The following is a 20,614-nucleotide window of genomic DNA, read 5'->3' as shown; positions in this document are numbered from 1 at the left end:
CCTTTCCTATTAAATAAATACTTGCCTAGGGAGATTATCACTGCGTATGCAGAAGATGAAACTATGGCTCTGCTAAAAGCTTACTTGACTGGGGGTTCATTTCAGTCATTGATTTTTCCCCAACCCCATTGTCCTTTGTGTCTGTCTCTCCTTTCACATCAGGGTAGGTAATATGTGCTCATCACAAATTTCTGAAGACAGGGCATGAACTTCAACCTACCACTCCTTTCTTATATCCCTTTAAAAATCTACACCAGGAGCAGCCATGCTCACCACAGCCCAAGCTGAGTAACTGAACTCACAACTCCCCAGAATTCCCCCTCCCCTCAAAAGTGTTCTTCCTTTATCGGCCACTACTGCAGTCACATGTTGTGATGGAAAGAGAAGATCTTCAGAGGTGCTAGGATCTGGGTTCAAAAACCCATTTGCTAGCAGGAAGTGAAGTAGAATCTTGAGGAAGTGACTTTTGTCTCAGTTGAGAATTAGTAATGGATTACAGCTTTTTGTGGGTTCAAAAGCTGTGTGAGTTTGGGCAAATTGCGTCACCTCTCTATGCCTCAATTTCCTCATTTGTAAATGAGTATCATAATGGATTAAGCCTTGTAGTATTGTTGAAAGGATGAAATGAGGCAGTCTGTTTTATGGGCTCAGCCCAGTGCTTTGAACATAGCAAGTAGTCAATAAATGTTAATTATTATCGCTACTAATAAAATCAGGCAGACAACAAAAGCATTGCTATGGAAAGAGCACTGTGTTTAAAAAGGCCTGAAATTAAGTCCCAGCTCTGTTATTCATTAGCTGGTAGAGACCTTGATGTACCTTTAACCTCTCTCAACCTCCAATACCTCATCCATAACACAGGGCTAATAATCATGTCTATTACACCAGGTTGTTGCAAGATGGCATAAGATAAGTAGTTATTAAAAGTGCTTTGCATTCATTGCTTGTCAGCCAACATTCTTGGAGCTTGTACTGTATATCAAGCTATTGGCTCAGGTCTCAGTTGAAACCAGTGAATAAGATCTCATGGCCTATCTGTGGTGAAGAGACCCATAAACAAATATTGAAGTACAAAATGTGAGCCATCACTACAGAAATGTGTACAAAGTACAGCGATTGTAAAAAAAAAAAAAAATAAGTGAATGCCTAAGTCAAAGTGGTGGGAAAACAAGGTAGCAGAAGTTAATAAAGGCTTCCTGGAGGAGGGATGCCTGAGATGGCTTTTGAAAAGAGAAGAGGAAATTTTTTTAGCACAAAGATGGTGTATAATTCAATGCTAAAATAAGTCACAAACACACACACGCACAGTAATTGATCCATTCAACCCTCCCTCCCCCAAGAATCACTCTTCAGTGCAAGAAACTTGAGAATCCCCCCAAAGCAAGCAGAATCAACAGAAGGCAGCAGGGAAAGGGGGCTCCATTGTTGAGGATCACAACCCTCTCTCTCTTCTTACTGGTACTGTTCAGTTTAACTTGCAGTGCAAGGTTCCCAGCCCAACAGGTGGCCACAAATTGAGTGCACTGATGGAGGAGTGCCTGTGGCCACTTATCTTGCTGACAGTCTTGGGGTCCTTATAAAGGGTGTATGTATATTTGATGATAAAGGGCAGACAGAAGTGCAGGAGATTTGGAAGATGAAGTAAAGGTAACTTAGCTCCTTGAACTGCTCTTTGATGATCCTGTGGATAAGCAGGACCAAGAAGAAGCTGGTGAGCTCATAGGTAGGGATACATATGGCATACACAGTGACCCCATGTAGTTGTTCATGTGGACACAATAAAGGAGCAAGGAGCTGACCATGATGGTGATGGTGGATAGGCCCATGTTCTTCCTGTGTATCATGACCCAAAAGACTATCCCAGACTTTGTGTCTATGTAGATGTTGAACTTGTCCTCATAGCCAATGAATGGAACCTAGTTCGAATCAAAGATGAGGAACTGGATGGTGTTGAGGATGGAGGAGATGCCCACCAAAAGGGAGAACATCTTCTCATTCATTTTATACTTGTTTTACCAGAGCATGTCTGGCTCCTAAGTCAGAGAACTCCAGAGCAAAGCTCCCTCCTGTTCATTCACCTCACTGGTGAGCTATAACAGTCTCAAGGTGGCCTCTTCTGCATGTTCTTAGTTATAGGAGTTCGGTTCAGCCAGTCTTCAGGGAGTCTCGATGATGGTTGTTCTACAATTTAGTTGTAGTTTTGATGTGGTCATGGGAGTAGGTGAGCACAGCATTTACCTACTCCACCATCTTGGCCAGAAGGAGACAGAAGAAGAATTTTCTTAATGAACATGATAGGAAGGGCATTCCAGGCCAAAACTAAGGTACAGAAACATAAAATCACCTGGTATGATTAGGCAATGCTGCACTTATTTCATTCTTGGGGGATATAATTTTAAGAGGAAACAGTAAGAAATGAGACTGAAAAGATAGGGGCCTGATAACGAAAAAAAATCATAAATGCCCAACTAAGAAAATTATTTTACAACAACATTTATATAATACTTACTATGCATTAACCACTATTCTAAGCACTTTACAACTATTAATTAATTTAATACTCAAAAGAACCTTGTAAGATAAGTACTTTTACTGAAGCACACAAAGATTAAGTAAATCGTCCAACATTTCAGACATTAAATAGCAGAGCCAGGAAATCTGGTTCCGGAGACCACACAGAGTTGAGGACTAATAATATCTTTGTTTTATCCCCATCCAGGCCACTTTCACAGTCTCAGTCATTTCTAAGATTATATGCTTATGTGACCTTGTGCTATATGGGCTTGGCTGTTCTTCTGCCCTCAGAGCTCAGACTCTCTCAATGGCATCTCTCTAGACCTCCTGGAGCTCTGCCTCAGGATTAGTGATGATAACATGATACACCTTCTGCTTGGCTTTATAACCTTAATTAATAATTACCTAATGATATGAATAAATACTGTACATCACGTCACTGATGTCTCATCAGACTGTGACATCCACCCCATGAATTGTATGGCTGAAGGACCATGGTGATGTTAGCAGCAGGTGGGCTCTGGAAGCTTCAGGATCTTCTCTGAACTCAACTAGTTACGTACACATAGCCTCTTCTCATCCACCCAAAATGGTCTGCAGATGCCAAGGGTAAGGGAAAAACTACTGCTTGGCATGCCTCCGTTCAGGTTATTCATCTGCCTAAACTGGCATTGTAGTAATCACATATATTTTTCTTGGCCCCTACGTTACCGGAAGCCCTTTCACATACATCAGTCATCTGATGTCCTGTTCCTTGAAATACCTTCAAAGGCAGTATTAACATTTTTTTTCCAAATGAGGAAACTGAAACTCAGAGAGGGAAAATGACTTGCCCAAGGTCACACACCCACTGAGTGCCAGACACTCATTTTACAACCTCATTGTAAGGATCCAAAAGCTGCCACTCATTGTACTGCCAAAGTGATCCTAAAAATCACCTGAATCAAGAGCATCTGGCCCAGGTGCCAGAGATGGGGAGTGACGGTGGAAGGTTTTGATGGATTCCATGAGGCACTTAAGACTGTAAAGCTCCTGACCACAGTTAGAGGAAATCCGCAGAGACCCTAAGAGGGCATCATGCTGGAAGGATGTGGCATCAAAACCTTCTTATCATCTGGATTCCCTCCAACTTTCTCCAATGACTGTCAATACTTCAGTTTATTAGAAGAAGACTTGGATTTCTCTGTCTAAGGTCATTCTTCCATCACCTTACTCTCATTTAAACAATGAGTCACCCTATCACTACTCTTCCAAAGAAAGGTATTCTTCCATTTCTTGCTAGTTCTAGGTACAACCCCAGCTTCAAGTCAAACTGCCCTTCCTGTAGTTACTTGAATGCTAATCTGATACTTGTATTTCTTCATTTGGATTCTGCCTTTCTTCAACATGCTCCCACGCTTAAGCCTTTCCTGGACCTAGAGACAGACACTTTGAAAGCCTTAACTTTTTTCTTGAGGGCAAAGCCTATCTTTTCCCTCATAGCATCTGAGTTTTCTCTCTTATTTAAGAAGGTCTCCTCCACTCCAAGATCATGTGAATATGTTCTTTGACTAAAGACAGGAAAATCAAAGACAAAGAATAAACTGGGAAAATATTTGCAACTCATATGACAGATAAATGGTTCGTGTCCATGTTAGACTTAACTTTTCTCAATCCAGAAGATTTTTATTTTCATGTATTTAAGTCTATTAATCTTTTTCCAATGGTTATTGACCTATAGTAAATTCCATGATCTTTTAAATGTTAAATGACAAACCAAGTTACTTTTTTTTCATCTGAGGGTGAAATGAGATGATGTTTGTGAAAACATATCCATAATATGATCCCTTTTGTCTAGGGGGAAAAAACTCTACATATGTGTATGTTTGTTTAAATAAATTTGTAAGACCATAGAGAAAGATGTGTAATTATGCGAAACTGATAATATGTTACCTCCTTCAAATAAAATGGCAAGGGACTTGAAGGGAATAATTAACTTTTTTGTTATATGTTTCTTTGTTTATTACTTGTTACAATGATATGACTCGATATTTAAAAAAAAAAAAAAGGAACCTACATCCTGCCCCTCCATGCCTCCTTTGATGTCATTTAGCCCTGAATTTTCTGTGTTGCAAGGCGAGGGATGTTAGGATAGAGAACTAAAAAAGAACATCTAGCTTCCAGAAACTCAGAGAAGTTGAATAATATGCTTATCTAATAAGCAAAGCTACAGTGAGACCTACAGATACTTTAAAAAAAAAAGTAGGGCAATAAGGCAATAACCCCTGGAAGCTTCTAGAGGCCAAGTGATTTAGCATTGAACCTCCAGATAACTGCAGCAAGTTTATCTGGGATTTTCCAAAAAGTCAAACCCTGTATTCTGTTCCTATATCAGTACTTCATCAAACATAGCTACCAGGAACACAAGCAAGGTCATGGGCTCCAAGGAAGCCCAATTTTCTTACTGTTCTCTTGGTTGGATCACAACAAAGCAGGGCAGTAAGCAGATCATTGGTTCAAAGGTTCTGCCTCCTCTTTCTAGATATCCATCTTCCAAAAGCATCACTTTCTACACACTCCCCTGTTCAAGAAATGTCAGTGACTACCAATGTGTTCCAGCATTATTTTACCACTTATGAGCTGTACAACCGTGAATAAATAACTTAATCTCTCTGGTCCTCAGTTTCCTCATATATAAAATGGAAGTAAAATAATGCCTCCTTTACAAATTGTTCTGAGAATGAAATGAGGTACCATATAGAAAGAGTTTGCCACAACACTAGAGTCAATTATATTGGGAGCAGTATTTTCATTATTGTTGTTATTATTATTATTCCACTTACCAGAAAATAATTTTTTTAAAAAAAGAAAATAACTTCCATGAAGACAATCATCTCAGCTAGCAACAATCACTCACGACCTCTTTCTTTATGAAGTTAAAGGAAAGACAATTTTATGGAACTCAGCCATTTAAGAAATTTGCAGGAAATCTTCCAGACACTTAAACAAGCCCATGTTCACACACACACACACGCTTACAAACACACACAGTTACCTGCATATAGTCATGTACAAAATACCCCCCTCTTTCCCACATACCCATGTATATATGCTTAGACACACATACTTGCTGAGGATTAGAGGATTTTGTATATATATAAAAAATTGTCCTGAATATACTTAAAAATCTCATTGCTGTGCTGAGCAGACAGACTCTCAGACATTGCTTATGCCCTTGTAATAAATATGAATATAATGAAAGGATAGAAAAATGCTGCAGACAAAACTTCCGGGCAAGAGCTGTCTGAAGGTACTCCCCATGGAGACAATGAGCCAGTTGCTACAGTGAGATGCCAGTCTTTCCTTTTCATTTAGGCATCTTGCAGGAAATTTTTAAGGTAACCAGATAGACAAATTGTACCTATTGCTAGGGAGAGGGGAATTGAGAAGGATCTGAAAGGGCTGAATGCCTTGAGCTGCATGTGGGCGGAAAGCCCCTCAAACCTGACTTAACCCTAAGAAAAAAATTAACTATGAGCTTCCTGGGGCCAGAGAGATGAAAGGTGAGGGATCTGGCTCTTTCGTTAGAAAAGAGGGTCTCGTAAATATCTGAGGGGTAGCAATTACCCAAAGGATCACTTCCTCCAGGAAGTCTTATGTAACTCCCCCTGCCACTCCCCAGGCTGAGATCCCATAGCCCCCTCTGCTTACCTCTGCCACGGCACTTGTCACTCTGTGCTGTAACACTCTACCTTCATTATGTATCACCTCACCTCAGTGCTTACCATAGCTCCTGGAATATAATAGGCTGTATATATATAACTGTGTACAAAACTGGTTACTGCCTGTCTGACTGTTTACTTTTCTACTTTCCCACATGACCGAGATTATGTATTTCCATGAAGTTCTGTATTCTCAGCATCAGCACACAGTGGGTGATCTATGTTTATAGAATCAAGATGACTTAGTTCATTTGAAGTCTCTTGAGGAATACTTTATGTCTTAGTTTCCTCATTTGCAAAATTGTCATAATACTATACCTTTTACATAGAATTGTTGGAAGGATTAAATAAGTTAATATATGAAAAATGCTTGGTGCAGTGACTGGAATTATTATTATTATTATTATTATTACTACTACTACATTACTGTTATGGTTTCCATATCTGTGATTGGTACAGGCCCCTCCAGCTGTGTGGGTCTTGGTCAGGCTAGGCCCTGGAAATGGAGGGAAGCTATGCCTGTAGGTTTCTCTCTCCCCTGTCCCATCACACTGGCTCCATTGCACTTAGATACTCAGTGCAGTTTTAAAGCTGCAGCTGAACTTAGAGGGCATGCCCACCAGACTGGCAGCTCTCTGAGGGTCAACTTACAAGTCAACTCTGGAATGTGATTCATACGCTGACCAGAGGAAACTCTTAGGGCACGTTTGCCACGCTGACCTAACTGGTAGCCATGATTTACCAGTTATGGTCTAGAGCTTTCCTTCTCTTGCTGGAATGGCATGTTCTCCTCCTCTTATAGACCTTCAGCTCGCCCCCTGACCATGTCCGTTATGAAAGGCAGACATAAGAATTCCACAGCAGGGAGGTGAGAAGGACATAGGAATCTGCTTGCTGAGCTGATGTTCTTCCCTTGGAAAAAGGGCGAGATTGTTGTGCTACCTGCTCAAGACACCTCCACGTTCTTTCTTCTCTCACCTAACATTGTACAGCCATTGGTTACTGAGTTTGCTGTGGGATAATGGGAGGAGTGATAGGCTCAGGGGCAGGAAGACGGGGGAGTCAAGCATGACTGTAGCACAGATCTACTGTGTCACCTAAATCCAGGGCCCTCCGCTGAGTATAAGAATGAGATCCTCACATTCATACAGCTTTTTAGAGTTTACAATTTCCTTTCACATTCATTATCTAATTTTAAGGTTCAACACAACATTTTGGAGAGTGCAAAGCAGAGATTATTAGTCAAATACTATAGAAGGAGCTTATATTCTTTATCTATACATGATTCTGAAGATCTGTCACTTCTCCCCATCAGCCCCAATGTAGGAAAATAGAGTTATTCCTGTTTCCACGAGGCTACCTTCTCTTTGGCCTGACATTCCCAAGTTTTCCAGTTCAAATAAACCCTGGGAATGAAGATCACAGGACTCCAGGTCTGCTGTTTCTCCTCCCCCAAACATAGTTCCCTAAGAAGGCTTTCTTAACTATTTACTGAGGGACAACATAAAGAAACAATGGGGAATAGCTAGGATTGGGTTTGAATCGGTTACTATGATGGGACATCTCAGATGTAACATCTTCAGTGTCCTTATCTGAATGCAGGAGGAAGACTGTGTTACAGCGTTGTCTGAGAATTAGAGAGAAAATAAGAATGGCATCAAACTGAAGTCAGAAATGATGATGGTTTTTAGGATATTCAAACCACTCTATAGTCTCATGAATATAACCTAGGGAAAGAGGTGGCTAAACAGAAAGGGTACCTTTCTCTGTTGACGTTTCTGGCATTTCTTCAGGTCAAAGCAATAAGGAAGTATATATTGAGTTCTCACGGGGGACCTAATGGGCTCCTCCACTGGTACAAGATATCATATAGCACTGGATACTTCAACTGAAGAAAAAGGATTGAAGAGGTAAAAGTAGGCATTCCCTGAATGAGGAACCCTAGATTTATAAACATTTATGCGTTTACATAAACAAATAAGAAGGGAAGAAATGCTGATCCCATTTGACCCTCACAACAACTGGGCTATAGAGCAGAGGGAACTGCTGTAGGACAAGAATCATGCCTTTTAACTCCAGAGCCTCATTCTAGTCCTTCGCTATGTTTTTATCTGTCTTGGGCAAGGGTGGCCATGGTTCTTCCTCTAGATCAGTGGTCAGTAAACTTTTTCTGTAAAGGGCCAGGTAGGAAATATTTTAGGCTTTGCAGGCAACAGGTAATTTATTATTTTCCTTCTTCTTCTTCTTAAAACATTGAACAAACATTCTTAGCTTACAAGCTCTGATGCGGGGTCTTTAGTTTGCCTATCCTTACTTTAATGCCCTGAAGGACACAAGTTCTCTGACTTGCTGTGTTGCCTTCTTATGGTTTTGGATGGTGGTAGATGGCCACTGGCCTTGGCTCTGGTTCCAGAAATGGAAAACAGCAAAAGAGTAGAATGTAGTTATGAATGTGTATGTTTACTTTTACCTACCTCTTGGAGAAAAGACATACGTGTTCACCTTGTACATATTAACTGATTACTGAGTGCTTACTCAGTAAGGCACTGAGCATTACCTCACTAAATTTTACAATATCACTTTGAGGCACACATTATCACGCTACTTTTATAGGAGAAAATGAGGCTCAAAGGAATCAAGTAATTTGGTCAAAGCCACCCAGTCAGGAAATAGTAGAGCTAGGATTCAAATCCAGGTATGTCTGACCCTAGAGACCATGTACCTAATCATTGTACAGTTCCACAAAGTATTTGCTGCACCTTACATACAAAAACATCTATAATCCATGGTGTGTCATGAATAGAAAAAGAAAATGAAAACCAAGGAGTGGGTGAGACAGACCATTGTGACAAATACAGTTAATTGCTGGTAGCAGAGACAAAGTTAGCAGCACTAGTAGTGTCTGTGCAGAAACAAAGTTGTTTGCTTTTTTTCCAGGACTAAATTATTAAATGAAAATAGTATTATTGCTTCTGAGTGTTTAGCTCTGTATGGGTTAGATGTATTGTTGCAGGCTGACTTTAAGTCTGCTCTGTACCAGGCACTATCTTAGGGGCTGGAGATACTGACATAACTAAGATACAGTGTAGACCCTTCAGGAGGTCAAGACCTGAGAAGGGAGACAGACAGGTCAATATCTGACTCTAAAACATGGCAGACAAGCAATTGCTCCCTAGAGGTATAAGCAAAGTGGAATAAATGTTCATTTGCTAATTTCTCCTATGTGTATTGCCCTTCACAGATTGCAAAGTGCTGACACACTTATTCTCATTTAACTGTGACAACAACCCTGGAAAAGGTGCTACCACCTTTGTTTTACCCTTGAGAGACTGAGACCCTGGGAGATGAAGTAACTTACTTCAAGTCCTGGTGTGTCTAACTCTAAGTTCTGTGCACCTGCCATGCCTCATTGTCTTCCTTTACGTAAGAGGCTGTCAAGAAAAATATAGAGGTTTTTAACCTCGTCTAATGGATCAGGCAAGCATTCGTGAAGGAGGTGTTATTTTTAAGGTGGGCCTGAAAGGGTGAGGAGTCTTTGGACAAGGATAAAATGGGGGAAGGGCTTTATGAGGACTAAACAACTGAGTTCTAAGGAGGTTAGGGAGGAGAGTCTGCTCAAAGGGAAAGTATATAAGGCTGGGAAGGCCCACTCTGGGCCCTGAGGGTAGGGTTGAGCCCTAAGGGTCAAGGGTACTGCTAGTCTTGGGTATCACAGACTAGGTTAGTTGGAAGGTCAGGAGAACTTTAGTGATTTTACATTTTATTGACTACCTTTTACCACCACCACATGCTCCCACCCCATTTTATGGATGATGACACAGAGGCTCAGAGTGGGGTCCATAATTCAGGTCTCTGGACTTCTAAACTCACATCCTTCACTTGTCTCAACCTTTGGCTTTCCTTTGCTGCAAGGCCTTTCTCTGGTGCAGACCTGCTTGGAATCTTGCTTTGCTGCTGGGTCTCCACTTCTAACCCTCAATCCCCACACCATCTGTCACCACGTACCCCTTAGTTCGCTGGGGAGTGCTTAGTCTTCAAGACTACCCTTGCAGTCACCAGTACTCCCTGTCCTGGATCACGGATGGCCTTGATAACAGGAGACAAAAATGCAAAATCCATAGACCCGGAGCACACTCCCATGCCAGGCCTTGTGCTGGACAACCTCATGGGGTTCTACCTGAAAATCCTGTGAGGTTAGGGACTATTCTCCACATTTTACAGATGAAAAAACTAAGTTTTTAAGTTATAAAGGGATTTGCTTAAGGGCAGACAGTTAATGAGTAATATAGTCAAGACTGAACTCACATCTTTCTCACCTTGAAGATCTTTCTACCATTTTAGACTGGTAGAACTCTGCCCCATCCATCCTCATCAGTAATGGAAGGAAGACAGGGCAGGAATCCCTGTTCTCATTTTATAGTTGTGCTTCCCAATATGGTAGGCATTATCCACACATGACTATTTACATTTAAATGTATTGAAATGAAATACAATATAAAATGTATTTCCTCAATCACACTAGCCACAGTTCAAGTGCTCAGAAGCCACACATGGCTAATCACTACCGTATTGGACAGTGCAGATATGGAACTCATTGAAATTTCTATTAAACATTTCATGTGGCCACAAAAGCCACATGTGGTTAGTAAGTATGATATTGGAGAGTACAAATATAGAACTCATAGAAATGAGGGAGAATTCTGTTTTTATAGGATATTGTCAAGATAACAGTTGCATATGCCAAATTCACAAACCTGGTTAGTAAATTAATAGCAAACCAAGGTCTCTGTGGTTCTGCCTTAATACATGGATGTGGATTAGATACACCCCACTTCCATGGTTTATATATCAAAGGGTAATGGGATAGAAAAGAAAACATACTAGTCCTGGAAGCCCTAAGTTCAAGCCCCAGCTTAGTCTCTGACCATCAGCTTAAGTGATTACTCTCTTCTCTCTTGGCCCCAGTGTCCTTGCTCAGTACAGTGAAGGGGCTGAAGTTAAAGGGCCGTACAGGCCTTATGTTCTGTAGACATGTGAATCAATGGCTGCTTTTGTACTAAATTAATTTGCGCATTTCTGTGAAAGCAGACTCGTGGAAAATCTGCCAGGAATTTGGATTATGAAATGCCAGGCTCTTGTACTAAGTGCACAAAGAGAGTGAAGACTAAGGAATAGGCACTTATTTCCTGGCTTGCAGAGAGCCTTTAATACATGTGTTTGTTCATTGCTTCCCCATGCGTCTGTCTGTCCTTTGCCAATCTGTCTGCCTTCTGTCACTGTCTCCTAGAGGGCAAGGTTGGTGGCTGTAGCTATGTAATACCAGCCACAACAGTTGAAAAATATAGTAATCTTTGTTTTGGCAAATTGCTGCTTCTTAAAAAACAAGTAAACTTTTATTTATTCAACAAATAATTATAGAGCGCTTATTGTGTGCCAGACACTACCAGTGTACAAAATTTGATCCCGCACCGGGCCTTTCCTCCCCAAAGGGAAGACCTGTCGCTTCTGGTGATCCTCCTAGCTGGAAACTTACAGTCTAATTTTGTATGATGACAACACAGATATTTCAGACAAAAGAGAGGAAGTTGCAGCTTTTGTATCATTTGGATACTTGAGTAGGCCACGGAACAAAAGAGATTTCAGAAGAACTAATAGAATTATTGAGCTGTTTGACATGCTGAAGACCAACCTCTGAGTCTCAGAAACTCAGTGGATGCAATAATGGGAAGTAGCACTTTCCCTTCATTTATTCACACCCCCAGGAACACACTCATATTTCCTTAGCTTTCTTACTTCACCCTAACTCTTTGTCTCCTCCCCATTTATGCAAGTTTCCCCGCAGTTTCTCAGGGCATTACCTTTCTAATCCTCAGGGAAGGAAAATAAAACTTACAGTTCTGTATTAGTCTTCCCATCTGCAAGCGCAGTGCTAGAGGCTTTCACTTTCGCCTTTTTACTGCGTGCACCACAACTGGGAGATTGCAGTCACTCACCCTACCTGATAGATCAAGAAATGGAAGCGTAGAGAGTGTATATTCCTCCCCAAGACTCACAAAGCTAGTGCACTTCAGAATCTGAAGTTAAACTAATTTCTCCTACCCTTATGGCTCCTAATTTTGTTGCAGGGATATAAAAACCACTGCCTTACCTAATGAGGTCCTAAGATGGCCAGGATGCAAAATAGCTTAATATCCTTACCAATTCAAGTCTGTTTAGTTGTGTGTTTATGGTGCACCTACTTAGTGGCAGCCCTTTGTGAACCATTGCATGAGTATCACCATTTAAGAGTGTGGATTCTGGAGCCAGCCATCCTGAATTTGAATCTTGGCTCCAGCAATTACTTGCTGTGTGACCATGATAACAATCTCGAGGGCATAAAGATGAATCAGACAGGACCTCCTTCTCCAGGTCTCAGATGGGAATTGCAGCTGTAGCCTGGTACATGGTAAGTACTCAATAAGGGGTACCTACTATCATCTTTGTTTTACTCACTCAACAAGCATTTATTGATGCTCACTGTAGAGCAGGCTCTTTCCGTCATTCCTGAGGATGACTGTTTTTCCTGAATCTCAAAAGTGAAGAAGAAGTCACAGCACTCAAAAAGCCTTAAAACGCTGTGCTGTCAGAGCTAATGAGGTCCTTGTTGATAAGCTAATCCCAAATTCTCTGAACGTACAGAAAAGGACACTGAGGCTCAGAGAGCAGCAGAACCTTGTCCATGGCTACATGGCCAACCAGTAGCAGAGTTAAGACTGATTTACTTACTGTACAAATGGAAGCCTAGAGAGGTCAAAATAGCTGTTGAAAACTTTAGAACAATCCTGAACCCATCAGCAATCAAAAGACTCAGATCTTTCACCTAGGGGTCGGTTTTCCTTTTCCCTGACTTACTGAGTCTCTTCCCCGATGCATATCTTACCACCTGCAATAGCCCCAGTTTAGATCACATGAGTGACTCTTAGCCAGTAAGCCGAGTTGATTTCTCTCCCACCTAGCTCCATCAGTTCCCTGTGAAGCACTTCTATTTTCCTACCCATGCTCACCAGCCAGAACAGAAAAAAAAAAAAAACAACCACTATAACAACTGAGCAATAGATGTGGGAGGGGGCAAACTTAAATACCATAGCTTCTTAGCTTATCTTTATGTTGGCAAAAATGATGCAGGGAACTTGTAGTCATTGGTCCATGCTAAAGGAAGCAACAAAGTTGAATTTAAGGTGTAGCTATGAGCGTGTCTGAAACACAAGCACAGGTTTCCAAATGAGTAAAACAGCAGGCCTGATTCTCAGGGTGGTTTATGCCCAGACAAAAAGTCTCTAGTTTTCCTGTCCCAGCACACTCGCTCTCAGGCTGGGACTTAGGGTATCAGGGGCACATCATCTAATCCATGGCCTCTCAACCTGAGCATGTACAGGTGGGTACCGATGGATATGACACAGGAGCCTGGTGGACTTTCTGGAATAGGAGGTGAAATTTGGTGTGTAAGTAATTTTCTCTTACGTAGAGAATTCATAGCACTTAACATATTCTAAACGAGATCCTTGATCCAAAAAGTTTAAGAATACTGTAATTCTCTCTCTCTCTCTCTCTCTCTCTCTCTCTCTCTCTCTCTCTCTCTCTCTCCCTCCCTCCCCCCCCTCTCTCTCTCTGTAAAGTTCTAGAAGAAGAATGAATTTACCCAAGGCCACTCAGTTGAGGCAGAAACCAGGACTAGAAACCACGTCTTTTGAATACCAAACTAGTGATATTTCCTTTCTGCTGAGAGAGAAGGAACCAAAGGCTTTCATTCTATGAACTCTGAAATATTGCATTTAGCTGCTCTATTAACTGCCCAGTCTTCCTCCAGGTGGTGCTATAATGCCTACCATCCCCAATGTCCTTCTACAATTGAGTTCTTCCTTCTTTTCTAATATATTTACCTGCCTCATGTTCCATCTTTCAAGGCCTTGCCCAACAACTTAATAGGTCTAAGAAATATGTTTATGTTAAAATATTAATGCTAAATATAAGAAAGAATTATAATTGATGATATATATCATTAATTATAAATAAATAAAGGATAAAAGATGACTCTAGCCTTCTCCTCAAGAAGCCTTTGAACAGGGGTTCTCCATACATAATGCCTTAATATTTTTATCATTATTAATCTTTATGTTGTTACTAAAAGAGTCCTGAATAAGAGTTAAGACACTGGAGTTCCACTCCTGGCTTTCTTATCTCCTAACTATGTCATACAGCACTAGTTATTTAACTTTTCTGGGTCTAAGTTTCTTTATAGTACTTACTACCTCACATTGTTGAACAGAGGATTAAATAAGCTAATGTATATGTGTATGTAAAATTCCTGGAATGTAATAAACACCCATCCAATACACAAGCTTCTAGATTTCTGACTTCAGGTTTGTATTCCCACCTTATCATCAACTTTTTCAAATCTTTTTATTTTATAAAAATACACATAACATAAAATTTATCATTTTAACCATTTTAAGGTACAAAATTCAGTGGCATTAATTATCTGTGATAAACTTTTAAAAGATGGAGAAAAACAACAACAAAAATGTTCAGCAATTTTTTACAAAATCTATTTCCAAAGTATGGCCTATGTCACTCTTAGCACATACTCAGTCTCTGACACTTCCCCCAGTGTCTTCCCCAGTCCTGGGCTATAACAGCAGTGATTCCGAACAGGTCCTGCAAATCCCAGTCATCATAGAAAGAACACAGGTCTGGGAATCTGAGCTTGAATTTTAGCAACTTCATGTGACTTAACCCTCCCTCTTTCTACCTACCCTCAACATTCTCATATCTACTGTTGGACTAAATGCTCAGGAAAATGACCTCCAGATTAGACATTCTTGTGGTACAAAGGAAAGATAACAGGCTCTAGAATCATAGGGACCTGGATTTAAGTCCCAGCAACACCACTCTCTCAATTATATGAACTTGAGCACTGTGATGGTTAGTTTTATGTGTCAGCTTGGCTACACTATACTCCCCAGTTGTTTAATTAAACACTGATCTATGTGTTGTTGATGAAGGTATTTTGTAGATATGGTTAACCTTTACAATCAGTTGACTTTATGAAAAGGTTACCCTTGATAGTGTGGGTGGGCTTCATCTAATCAGTTGAAGGCTTTAAGAGCAACAACTGAGGTTCCCTGAAGAAGCACTTTTGTGTCAAGATTACAGCATCAACTCTGCCTGAGTTCCCAGTCTTCCAGCCTGCCCTATGGATTTTGGACCTGCCAGCCCCCACACCCATGTGAGGCAATTCCTTAAAAGAAATCATATATATCCTATTGGTTCTGTTTCTCTGTAGAACCCTGACTGATACCAGCACTCATATAAAAAGATTTTTTATTAGAGCACTTACTGTATGCTGAGGATTGTTTTAGGCACTGGGGATCCTTGTCCTCAAGGATCTAGTAATCTACTGTAAGGAGACATACAATATGCAATAGACATAACACATAAATAAAGTATACAGTATATTAATGTTTCTGAACCACCAGTCCCTGCTCTGTAAAAATGGGTGTATTCAAAATAATGAATGTAAAATGCTTAGAACATAGGAAGTCAGTAAATGGTAGCCATTATCATGAGTCCATAACTACATTATGGTTTTAACAAATTCATTTTGAAAAGTGTTTTCTTATATTCTAATTCTTCTATTTCTTCTATAGCAGACATGTCCTAGAGGAACAGTGACATAGCTGATTTAGAAATAATAATAACTGGATTTGGAGTCAAAAGACTGTCTTTGAGTCTTAGCTCAATTAATAGTTATATGACCTTCAGCAAGTCATTTAGCTTTTCTGAGCCTCAGGTTTTTGTTTGTTTGTTTGTTTGTTTGTTTGTCTATAGATAAAAGATAATAATACTCCCTCATAAGAGTTTCAGGAGGAGTAAATAAAACTGTAAGTATCAGTGATCATGACTCAAGAACAAAAATTGTGGGAGAATGTGCTCAGAAATCTCTATTAACCAGAACATTCAGTGTACTGGTGAAGTTCGTTCCCTGCCCCTCATCACACCCTCATCCACTCTTTTCCTCCTAAAGGGATATGCCTATATTAGTCAGTTATCAACTCAGGCTTAGTTTCTGCCCTGAAGTCATTTAAAAGCAACCACAGTCAGGGACTGGTTCTAACTTGTATCTAACAATTGGTTGTAAATCTCAAATAAAGCCTGATTTTGACATCCATGGGCATAACCTCCAGTAGGCAAACTGCAAGGCTTTTTCCCAAGGTTCTTCCAAAAGTCATGCCTCCATCCTGACTTCCCAGTTGCCCACACCCACATGCCCCCACACTCACCCCTTATACATCCTTAGAGCAGATCTTTCAAGGTGCCTTCTGACTCACAGGAATGGTACTATTCATGGAGCAGAAGCCACTGGACAAAGGAAAACCGCTGAGGGATTTTGGGAAGCAGAGTGGATGGGAGACTGTTTTTGCTCATTGAGTTAAAGAGAACAAACCTAATCATGGAACCACTGAGGATATAGAGAGAGGGGACTTCAATGGAAATGGATCCACAACTGCTACTGGTGCGCAGTGGTTGACGGTGGCAGTAGTTAGGCTTTACCTGGGGATTGTGGATGTATATCTCTCCTTCTTGCCCTGTTACTCTTCTAGCCAAGCCAAACGGACCCAATGCATATCATTTATCACATAGGGACAAAAAGGCTATGAGTATTTTCAGCTATGTGTGTGATGAAGGTAAACATGGACATCTGTTAGTATGTGTTAGTATCTGTTAGTATGGCCATGTGTCCTGAAGTATTCAAAAATTCAGAGTAAGTGCCAGAAAACGGAGATACATCAAGCAGGAGAGAGAGGAATTCAGGCCAGGAGAGAAAAGTTCTAGGAGACACCCTAGACAGAGAGAATAGAGCTTTAACTACAAATATTTATTGAGCACCTACTAAGTGCTTCGTTTCTATGTACTTAGGACACAGAAAAGAACAAAATAGGTAAAAATATCTGCCTTTCCGGAGCTCACATGCAATTGAGGAAGAAAGACAATGAGCAATAAAGCTAATGAATAAGTAAATGCTATTACGTACTTAGTGAGAAATTTTATGGAAAAGGGAAAAGTTAAAACAGGCTAAAGAGCATCGGGAATGCTGGATGTGGAGGCAGTTTGCAATTTTAAATACAGCGGTCAGGTCTTCGTAGTAGTTGTCATTTGAACAAATATTTGAAGGAGGGGAAGGAGTAAGCCATAATTCTGTCTGGGAGAAGAACATTTCAAACGAAGAACTTTCCAGGCTAAATAGGAGCATGCCTATTGTGTACAAGAAACAGCAAGCAGGCCAGTGTGGCTGGAGTGGCAAGACTGAGGGAAAGAAGGGTAGAAGAATAAGTCATAGAAGTAATGAGAGCAAAAGAGGAGGGAATTTTGAGCTTTATTCTGTGTGGGATAGGAGCCGTTGCAGAATTTTGAGCAGAGAACCTCTCTAACTTGGGTTGTACCACTGCAGCACTATGTGACCTTAGGCCACACCTGCCTCATCCCATAAACAAGACTCAGTTTCTTTATTTCTATAATAAATGTATTAGAAAAAAGCAATTATTTTCAAACTCTTTCAACCCAGAAATCCTGTCTTATAATAGAGTCTCTCTCCACTGCCACACCCTGCACCTCATGCAATAGAATATTGTTATTGTGTTTCCATTAATAGTGATGGAGTGTATCTATCAAGTAAAAACTTTAGTGGAAGTCTAACATATAAAATACACAAATGTAAACCTGTTTTGGTTGAAGCAAGCTGGGGGTAGAGAGGAGATGAAACATCAGCTGCCCTTCATCCCAGAGATGTCCTGAGGGTATTTCTCTAAAACCCTAAGATGGGAGGAATAAAAATTTAAGTTTTCTTAAAGCTTTATATGCAAAAAAGATATTTCAAAAGCTTTTCAAATACTCGGTTTGGGGTTCCTTTTCAAAATATGTTTTTAGCTATTTAACAACGCTATAATGAAAACAACACATACAAATGAATAAAACTGACAATAAATGAACCATTAAAAAAAACCACACACATAATCAAATTATTTTATGCTCACTCTTCTTGCTCATGAAAACAGCCACATTCTCATTGATTGATTTTATAATAAGTAAACATAAATTTGAATTTACAAAAAACTTCATTATAATAAAATACCACTTATATTTTCATGTATATATTAGGGTTCTTTATAATAATTATTTGGAAAAAATGTTTCATTATCAACCCCCTAAAAACAAACAAATAAAAAGCCCAACCAAATTTGGAAATCTATAGGCTTCCATGATTTCTCGCACTGGTTACTTCCAGCTCTAACAACAAAAACAATAGCAGCAATGATAGAAGCTAATGCTTACTGTGCCAAATAGTGGGCTCAGTTCTTTAAAAAAATCTCTCAGCCCAAGTAATCACCACCAGACCTGAGACTTACTAAGTGCAAATGAGATCCAAGTAACATGCCAACAGCTTCAAAGTGATACTTGTGCTCAGATCCCAAGTGTTTCTTTGTTGTGATTCCACTTGATTCCCCATAAAGCAGGGGGTCTATGGGAAGACCTCAACCTCTGCAATGGACATCTTTGCTTTCTCTTTCCTCTACACTGACAACTCTCCAGCCCAAGTAATTTCTTCATCTGCAGTCACTGCACACTAGCTATGATGGGGATTAGCACCTTTTCCCTCATAAACTCCCCCCACTTTGTGAGCCTGAGAGTCAATTATCCTTTCCTTTCGCCAGTTCATTTCTCTGAAATCTGCTGCCTGCTATCAGATTGCTGCCATCTGCTTATGCCTCCCTGTCTGCCAAGCGGACTGCTTCTGGTTTCATTGGGTAGGGAGCTCTGGGTCATGGGAATAAAAGGGCCAGACTGACTGCTCCTGTGGGTCAGGGTCCAGCTGGCACTGGAAAAGAGGTGATGTGGTATGCTGGGAAGTGGGAAGGTAGGTTGTGGTTGGTTCAGGTGACTGCATAGATCCTCAAGGGCCACCAACATGACGATCCTTCCTGCCTATACATCGTCTTAGAAGGACCTGTCCACCAATCTCACTCAGAACAAAGCCAAAGGTCCTACACCATCTGCTTCCCCACCCCCTTCCCTTTCTTACCTTGTTTCCTGTTACTACGCTCCCTCTCACTCACTCGTCTCCAGCTACCTGATTTCCTTGCTGTTCCTCAAACCCACCAGACAAGCTCCCACCTCAGGACTAGGCTCCTCCCCCAAATATTTACATGGCCCATTACTTCACTTTCTTCAGATATTTACTCAAATATTTCTTTCTGGTTGTATTATTATCTAGTATTATTAGCAAATACTCCCTCTAGTTTATAATTTCTATTTCCCTAGTTCCTCATATTTATTTTTAATTTTTTTTTAATTAAATTTATTGGGGTGACAATTGTTAGTAAAATTACATAGATTTCAGGTGTACAATTCTGTATTACATCATCTATAAATCCCATTGTGTGTTCAGACAGAAAAAGCAGAGAACCATGTGATTTCACTGATATGTGGTATATAAACCAAAAACAACAAAAGAACAAGACAAACAAATGAGAAACAGAAACTCATAGACACAGACAATAGTTTAGTGTATTTTTAATTTTGTTTCTTGATTTTCTTTTGATCAGAGGAGATTTTTAAATTATTATTTTAATATGGTCAAATGTATTGATAATTTCATTTATCAGTTCTGGACTTTGTGTCTTGCTAGAAAAGTCTTTACCATACCAAGATTATAAATATATTTGCTAATTTTTCTTAAGGGATTTTTACGTTTCTTTAAAAATATATATTCTCATCTTTGATACATACATCTGAGGTTTATTTTGGTGTAAGTAATGAAGGATTTTTTTTCAAGTAGTCAGTTTTCCCCAAACCAATTATTAAACAAGTATGTTTTCCACCACTGATGAGAAATATAACCTGTATAGCATGCTAAATTTCCAGAAATATTTGGATTCATTTTAGGACTCTCTATTTTGTTCCACTAATTCATCTATTTCTTTTCCAGTGCCAAACTGTTTTAATCTTTATAGCTTCATAATGTTATTTTTTAAATAAAATGTCTGGTAGGGCTGACCTCATCCCGCCCTCCCTCACTGTTCATGTCCATCATCATATTACTGATATGGGAGAACCCCTCACTATAAAAATTTTAAGTCGCCTTTTCCCGAGTGTCTTAGCTCCTTAGCCCCAGGCTTTCATTCCTCTTCTAATCAGTTTCTGAATCCTAGACTAAAGATTGCAACTAGCCTGAATCACAGGATGTCTCTCAGATAACTACTCATAATCCTGTGATTTCCCAACATCCCCCAAGCCGTTCTGGACCTGACTCTTGGATAATATCATCCCACAAACCAAATAGGTTTTAACATTCCCCCAGGCCA

Source organism: Rhinolophus sinicus, chromosome X (genome assembly GCF_036562045.2).
Source record: "Rhinolophus sinicus isolate RSC01 chromosome X, ASM3656204v1, whole genome shotgun sequence".
In the NCBI taxonomy this organism is placed as follows: Eukaryota; Metazoa; Chordata; class Mammalia; order Chiroptera; family Rhinolophidae; genus Rhinolophus; species Rhinolophus sinicus.
This window is presented reverse-complemented; position numbering follows the sequence as displayed.